General features: G+C 36.0%; 1 pseudogene; it reads right to left on the bottom strand.

The window, feature by feature from the left end:
• Nucleotides 1-5,290: 5,290 nt before the first annotated feature.
• LOC127742989 (photosystem II protein D1-like) lies at nucleotides 5,291-6,844 on the bottom strand (annotated as a pseudogene).
• Nucleotides 6,845-8,024: the final 1,180 nt, after the last annotated feature.

Here is an 8,024-nt window from a genome sequence, read left to right as displayed (position 1 = left end):
ATCCTTGTGGCTCCTCCCATCTTTGATTTTTCCAACCTTGATTCCTGTTCTCATTGTAATATCCTCTTCCTGCAACATAATTGTAACCAGACTCATAGCCAAAGGGATGAGAGTTCATGGTAGTAGGAGAAAATAGAAACAAAAACTAAAAAAAGAAAATATTTTGAACAAGATTTGATTTTTGAAAAAAAAAGATAAGATAAGACTTTGAAAAAGATATGATTTTTGAAAAAAAAGATATGATTTTTGAAAAAAAAGATAAGATAAGATAAAAAATTTTAAAATAAAAATCTGAATTTTTTTTGAAAAAATATTTACAATAACCAATAATAAGGCACACATTTGCAATTTCCCGGCAACGCGCCATTTTGAATAGAACTTTTGCGTGGTCTAGAATTCAAAATAAATTCCCGTTGCAAGTATAGCTTCTAAACCAACAAGAGTCCTTTCTTACAAACGTTTTGGTTGTCACAAGTAACAAACCCCTTTGAAATTGATAACCGAAGTATTTAAACCTCGGTCATCTTCTCAAGGAATTGCAGGGAGGTATGTTCTTATTATTGGTTATGAGTCTTGTAAATTGGGAGTTTTCAAAGTAAGGAAGAAGTATGTTAATTGACAAGTAAAATAAATAAATGACTATAAAATAAACTCTTGGCAAGATATGAGAAATTGGAAGTCCTATCCTAGTTATCCTTATCGATGGTGATGAGAATCGAGTTTTAATCCCACTTAGTTAACCTTTACTAAAGCAAAGGAAAGTCAAGTGGACTAATTAGTTTGATCCTCAGGTCCTAGCCAATTCCTAAGAAAGGACTAGAGTTATTGGAATTCAATTCAATTAGCAAAAATAACAATTATCAATCATGATGAGTTTGATAACTCAAGAGTCTCCAATTAATCAATTAAAGCCAAGAATATAAAAAGCTAGATAAAAATCATATGTTTGAAAATACCTCAATTTATATCAAATAAAGAAAATCATAACATGAATGGTCATTAAACAAATAAAAGAGAAAATAAATAAATAAGAACATTGAACCTGAGCTGAAGAAGATACAAATATTCCTAAGTTCTAAAAATCCTAATCCTAAATCCTAAGAGAGAGGAGAGAGCCCCTCTCTCTCTAAAACTACATCTAAAACCTAAAAATTGTGAGTAATGATTGAATATCAAGTGATGTGAGTCTCTGCATGTTCCCTGACTTTAGTCTGTGTTTCTGGGCCGAAAACTGGGTTGAAATGCGGCCCAGAATCTCTGCCAGTGACTTTTGTAATTCTGCAGATCGCGCAAATCACGCGGCCGCGTCGTCCACGCGATCGCGTCACTCAGCGTTTTTCGTACCACGCGTGCGCGTCGTCCACGCATTCGCGTCGTTCGTGCAGCTTCCAATCCGCACGGTCGCGTCAGGCACGCGAACGCCTCACTCTGATTTCTTCCATTTTGCACGGTCGCGTGAGCCATGCGACCGCGTGACTTCTCGCTGGTCATCTCCTCAACTCTTTGTGTTCCTTTCACTTTTGCACGCTTCCTCTTTATGCTCTAAGCCATTCCTGCCTTATGAAGCCTGAAACACTTAACACACAGATCAAGGTATCAAATGGTAATAAGAGAGGATTAAGATTAGCTAAATTAAGACCAAAGAAGCATGTTTTCAATCATAGAACTAAACTAGAAAGGAATTGTAAAATCATGCAAATCATATGAATAAGTGGGTGAAAAGCTTGATAAAACCACTCAATTAAATACAATATAAACCATAAAATAGTGATTTATCACTGCCATACTTTGATTTGTTAAGACACTCAATAACAAAAATCACTCTAAATTAGAATTATTCTACTAAATTCTGGTAGAACACTTACCAAATTCTAACAGAGCATATATAGCTATTAAAAAAATAATTATTTGTGTTGTTATTAGAGTTATTAATAGATTTTTGGTACATAATTAACTGTTAGTTTTGTTATTGTTATTAGTTTTATTGTTATGATTATTATTGTTACAATATTATCATTATTATTGTTAAGTGTGTTACACGGTTTTTGTGTATAATATGTTAATAATAATAGTATATTATGAACATATTGTTATATAAAACTCTTTTTTATTATTATTAACTAACTACTACTACTACTACTATTATTATTATTATTATTATTATTATTATTATTATTATTATTAGCAGAAGAAGTGAACAAAGTGTGACAAAAAACTTATGATCAAATTTTCTTATGAACTATGAAGTGTGAATACTTGTTTATAACTTTATATTAAGCAAACTTTCCTTCAGCGTAATTTATTTTTTCTGGAACTACTACCATATAATAATCATTCAACAAAAGAAAGTAAAGTCAACCAATAATGTTTTTTATATGTATGATACTCAATACAATGAGGATAGTATATATTAATGGAATACAAACTATCTTAGCAACCGAAAGTAATTATATAATAGTATTATTATTTTTCTTTTATAGGCTATTAGGAATTTGTTGTCCAAAAAACTTGATCCGCCAGAAACTTATAACGAGATAGCAGCAGTGGCCCTAGCGTTAACTGGTTCCACCACGTTACGCGAGCAGACAAAATGAGAGGGCATTCTAGACAGCTGAGTGCTTTGGTAGAACGATGGAGGCCGAAAACGCACACGTTTCACCTTTCAGTCGGCGAAGTGACCGTGACACTAGAAGACGTAACCCATATACTTGGTCTCCTAATTAATGGGGAGCCAGTGACGGGAAGAACGGACAACAATCACCTGTTCTTGGTGGAGAACTACTTAGTTTGTTTTGGTAGGTTGCCCGGTCCGAATGATCACATATTGGAGAAGGTAAACATTACATGGGTTCAGCGATGTAGAGACACAAATTATCTATTTGAGCCATCTTAGCAAATGCCTGCTGATTCTGAGCTGTTTGTTGGTCGTCGCATAGCATCAGGTCATGCTAGTGACTTCTTGATGGATCGATCATCGTGTCTTGTTGATCTTCTTCGTCCTTCTGCACCGCTGCATATCAAGTTGTTTGATTTGAATGAATATCCACAGCAAAAAGAGAGATTTAGAGGGGATGACCTGCATCACGAGTATTATTATGGTGGAGCGAGTGCACCGAGCATGAGTGCTTCCGGTATCTACGACATTGGTAGAGCCAGCATACCAAATGTCATTGCTTCTGAGGATTGCGATGGTGGCAGACCTAGTGGTTTAGATGCGGATATTTTTTAGGGTCGTTCGTATAATCTATTTGAAGAAGGCGCTAAAGAAGTAGCCTGTTGCAGTTTTCTTTACTTGTTGTCTATTTGAGTTTATCTTTGGACAGTTCTTACCATTCCCGTCTTTAGTGTTATGTTTCTGCTTGTATGGTTGATTGTATATTTAGATGTTTCTATTTGTTCTCATCTTTATTATTGTAAGTTTGGATGTTTTAGGTTAATGCATACATAAATAAATTACACATCATGTTGAAATAAGTAAAAAAGTTACATAAAAAAGTACACATGCTTATATGCGTAAGAAAGTTACATACTAGGTTAAAATACTTAAATACGTAAAAAAGTTGCAAAACACAGTCATAAATACAATAGAAAGCTTAACCACTATTGACCTGCGGCAGTGCTTGGACTTGCACACTGAGGACATTGGCTACAGCTATGTCCCTCTCGTCCACATAAAGTACACCGACAACGACCACGAATATCCTACGAATTCATCTCATTCAAGTACCTCGTTGACTTCAGTCGTCCTTTAGTCGCTCGCCCCAATATCTGATTGGTAATCATCTTTGCTCGTTTATATCTAGCTTACGTAGGTGGATCACCCATCGGAACAAACTCAACTCTATAGACCTTGAAAATTTCAAACATCTTGTACACGTCACATACATATACTTACCAATCAAGACGCTGGTTAGCACAACATGCAAGAACTTGGTGACATGGAAGTCGCTCGACCTAGAAATAACCACAATCATAGTGTCGTTAAACAAGGTTAACAATGTATATTGAACCATCTAGCATTTCATGACTCTCAAACATCTCATTGCGCTTTTCAAACCGGTTGACAACAATGTTACCTGCACATCGAAAACCCTATTCAACTCATTTTATTTAGCTGATAAAAAGTAGACCTAATAATGACATTCACAGGAAGGTTGCGTATACCCTTAAGGACATAATTTATGCACTCAACCAAATTAGTCGTGATATGACCAAAAAAATGACCCCTATCAAATACTAACACCCATATTTCAACATCGATCTCATCGCACCATCGAGTATATGCCTCACCCCGCTCCTTAAGTCCTTGATAGTTTTTGTTGTACTCTTACTCCGTCCAAGAATAACTTGTAAAGTGAAACCACGTAACTGTGAGCAAAAACAACAAATGACTAAGAATAAAACCATAACAACAACTTCAAATATCTGTGTTAACCATGAGTTTAAAGTGAACCACGTAACTGTGAGAAAAAACAACAAATGATTAAGAATGAAACCATAACAGCAACTTCAAATATCTGTGTTAACCACGAGTTTATACAAGTATGGAGCCTTGAACCTCCTTAAGAAGTTAGACCCAATGTGCCTGATACAGAACATGTGCCACACCTTTGGTGGTGATCATGCACCGTTATTGCGAGCTATTGCTGCATTCATGGAGTTATGGTGGTCAGAAATAATGTCCACGCCATCTTAAGTAACAATATATCTAGGTAAATTAGTTAGGAAAAGCTCCCACGCATCTGAAATCTTACCCTTCACGATGGCAAAAGTAATCGGCACAATATTTTGGTTCCCGTCTTGTGCCACCGCAACAAAAAATATACCTTTATATATTTTGTACAGGTGTGTGCCATCAACCTACACCAACGGCTTGTAGTTCTAAATGCTGCAATACATGGTTAGAAGCTCCAAAATACGCGATGGAGAACTCTTACACCATTCACCTCCTCACTCTCACGATAAACAAGAATAGTTTTTATTTGAACACAAGACTTTGGCATCTTTGTGGTCATTGCTTTCATCCATATTGGCAGATTCTGGTAAGAAACTTTCCGATCACCAGAAACTTTTGGGACAGATTTTTGCTTTGCCAACTAAGCCTTGTGGTAACTTACAGTGTAGTTGAACCTGGATTGAACTTCTGCAATAGTAGACTTCACATTTATCGAAGTTTCTGCTTCAACCAACGGCCTAATAGCATTCGCAATCGTGTCTGAGTCCAACTTGGCATGATCTTGTGAAATCTTTTCCATGGTGCACATGTGTTTGCCATTGTATTCCTTATCTCTCAACAACCTTTCTTTCTAATCAGGCTAGCTTGGATAAGCCAATCACACCCGGTAGCATACCCCTTGCATTTTGCATAGAATATTTGCGGCTCAAACTCATATACAGTGTAGCCAGCTCCTCTAGAGATAGCATAGGTCTTAATTGTAGAGATCACCAATTCACTAGAACCAAATTTCATTCCGACACTAAATTTACCATCTTCCGCTGCGACATTGCCTTCATCTACGACATGCGAACTACCATTAGTCGGTTAAGGCAAATAAAATAAATGGTAGCAGTAACTTTAATTAATAAACATAACATACCCACATTCACATACTCATAAAATTTTGGGGCATGCATGGCTGCGAGATCTAAAGTTTGCATAACAGATAGAACATCGAAAAGGTGCTGGTTTACTAGTGCATCTGCTTCATTTTACACCACCAGATTGCCTGCATTGTCTCCGTCATCATTTGCATCATCGACTTCGTAGTTGGCTTCGAACTCCTCTTCACTATCATTGTTATCTTCTTCCCAATCTATATCCCCGAACTCATCAACATTCATATCCTCACCAACTGCGTCCAACCCTGTATGATGTTCAAACTCAACGTACAACTCTATCATCGGCACGTGAATCAGATTTGTTGATAAATATAGAACATCTACTGCCTACATGTGTCATCCGTGATGGACATTATTTGAAATTGTATCAACCCACCAAATACTTGTACAGGATTCCTGTATAAAATGTTGCTCACCCTCTTTGAAATATGACTTTGTATGTTCTCACAAAGACTATTTTGCAACTCTACAAAACTCATGATGCATGGAATTTCTTCCTCTTGACCGAATCTGTAACCTTCATTAGCAGATTCATTTTCTATGGTTTTCCTAATCAAACTAGAAGTTACCAAGGAACCGTGCATTGCACTGAATAGGGAGCCGTCGAATACACCAGCTATGCCTAACATATGAAATGGATGCATAAGAATATTGTGTTCAGCCTGAAATACAATCATAAAATTGAAAGTACCAGAAATTCCTAGAGGCATACCATCCGAAAAGCTTCCTTGACCAATTGGATAGATCAAGAAAACAGAAGTAGCCGCTGCAACAGGAGCTGAATATGCAACAGCAATCCAAGGGCGCAAACCCAGACGAAAACCAAGTTCCCACTCACACGCATGCAACAAGCTACACCAAGTAAGAAGTGTAGAACAATTAGTTCATAAAGACCGCCATTGTATAACCATTCATCAACAGATGCCGCTTCCCATATTGGGTAAAAGTGCAAACCTATAGTCGCCGAAGTAGGAATAATGGTACCCGAAATAATATTGTTTCCATAAAGTAGAGATCCAGAAATAGGCTCACAAATACCATCAATATCTACTGGAGGGGAAACAATGAAAGCAATAATAAATACAAAAGTTGCGGTTAATAAAGTAGGGATCATGAAAACACCAAACCATCCAATGTAAAGACGGTTTTCTGTGATGGCTATCCAGATACAGAAGCGAGCCCATAGGCTTTCGCTCTCGCGTCTCTCTAAAATTGCAGTCATGGTAAAATTGGCGCCATGTGTCTGGAAAATTTGCGAATCCCTGTCTCTTATATTAAAACTTTCCAACGTCCGCCTCATGGCATCCAAATTGAAAGAGATAAATTAAACAAGCATGGTCGCTCCCTATTGGGATGTACTATTAAACCAAATTTGGGGTTATCCGCGAAGAATTACGGTAGCAGTTTATGAATGTCTTCGCGGTGGACTTGATTTTACCAAATATGATGAAAATGTGAATTCTCAACCATTTATCCGTTGGAGAGACCGTTTCTTATTTTGTGCTGAAGAAATTTTTAAATCCCAGGCCAAAACTGGTGAAATCAAAGGGCATTACTTGAATGCTACTGCAGGTACATGCGAAGAAATGATAAAAAGAGCTGTATAGTAAACGAAAATAGACATTCACAAACAAAAGTCACTCCTTCATGTGTGTTTGGTATAATCTCACCGTTATAATTCACTCGCAAATTTGCAATACCTTCCATAACTTTAACTTCACCTAACCCAACTTTTTGGACACTATTAATTGTCAAAAAACTCACAAGTTTGAAAGTTATGAAAGAAAGAAGAATGGGAGTGGAAGTGAGGTATAATCACGGATGAATTGGCTTTGTTATTTATAGGCAAAACTCTGGATTAAAATATTTTTTTCTGTACAAAATGCAACTCGCATTTTTCAACTTTCAATAAAAAAATTTTGCACATTTAAAACGCAAGCTGTGTTTTGATTTTTCAAAAAAAATAAAAAAGAACTCTTAAAATGCAAGATGCGTTTTGTTTACATTCAAAAACAAACAAGGAAAAGGTTAAAAAATGAAAAACGCAACCAGCGTTTTATGTGTTTCAAAAACAAAAAAAAAAAAGAAAAAATAAAAGTGAAAAAGCAAAACGCAACTTGTGATTTTCACTGACATCATAGCCGTGTAAATACTTTATACACCTATATTTAATTGAGTTACACTATAATTATTTCCATATGTAAAAAAAATGAGCCTATCTTGAATTCTCGATGTGAGTAAAACTAATTATTTTCAATAATTAACGTGTGAATCATTTAAATGAATAGAAAATGTTATTTACACACTAAAATAAGTTATCATATATATTTATGTATAAGAATAATACTATACATCCAAGTATTTTTGTTAATTAAGTCCAATCAAGTTGGTGTCGGTCTATCATA

This window comes from Arachis duranensis, chromosome 10 (genome assembly GCF_000817695.3).
Source record: "Arachis duranensis cultivar V14167 chromosome 10, aradu.V14167.gnm2.J7QH, whole genome shotgun sequence".
Lineage (NCBI taxonomy): Eukaryota > Viridiplantae > Streptophyta > Magnoliopsida > Fabales > Fabaceae > Arachis > Arachis duranensis.
This window is presented reverse-complemented; position numbering and strand designations above follow the sequence as displayed.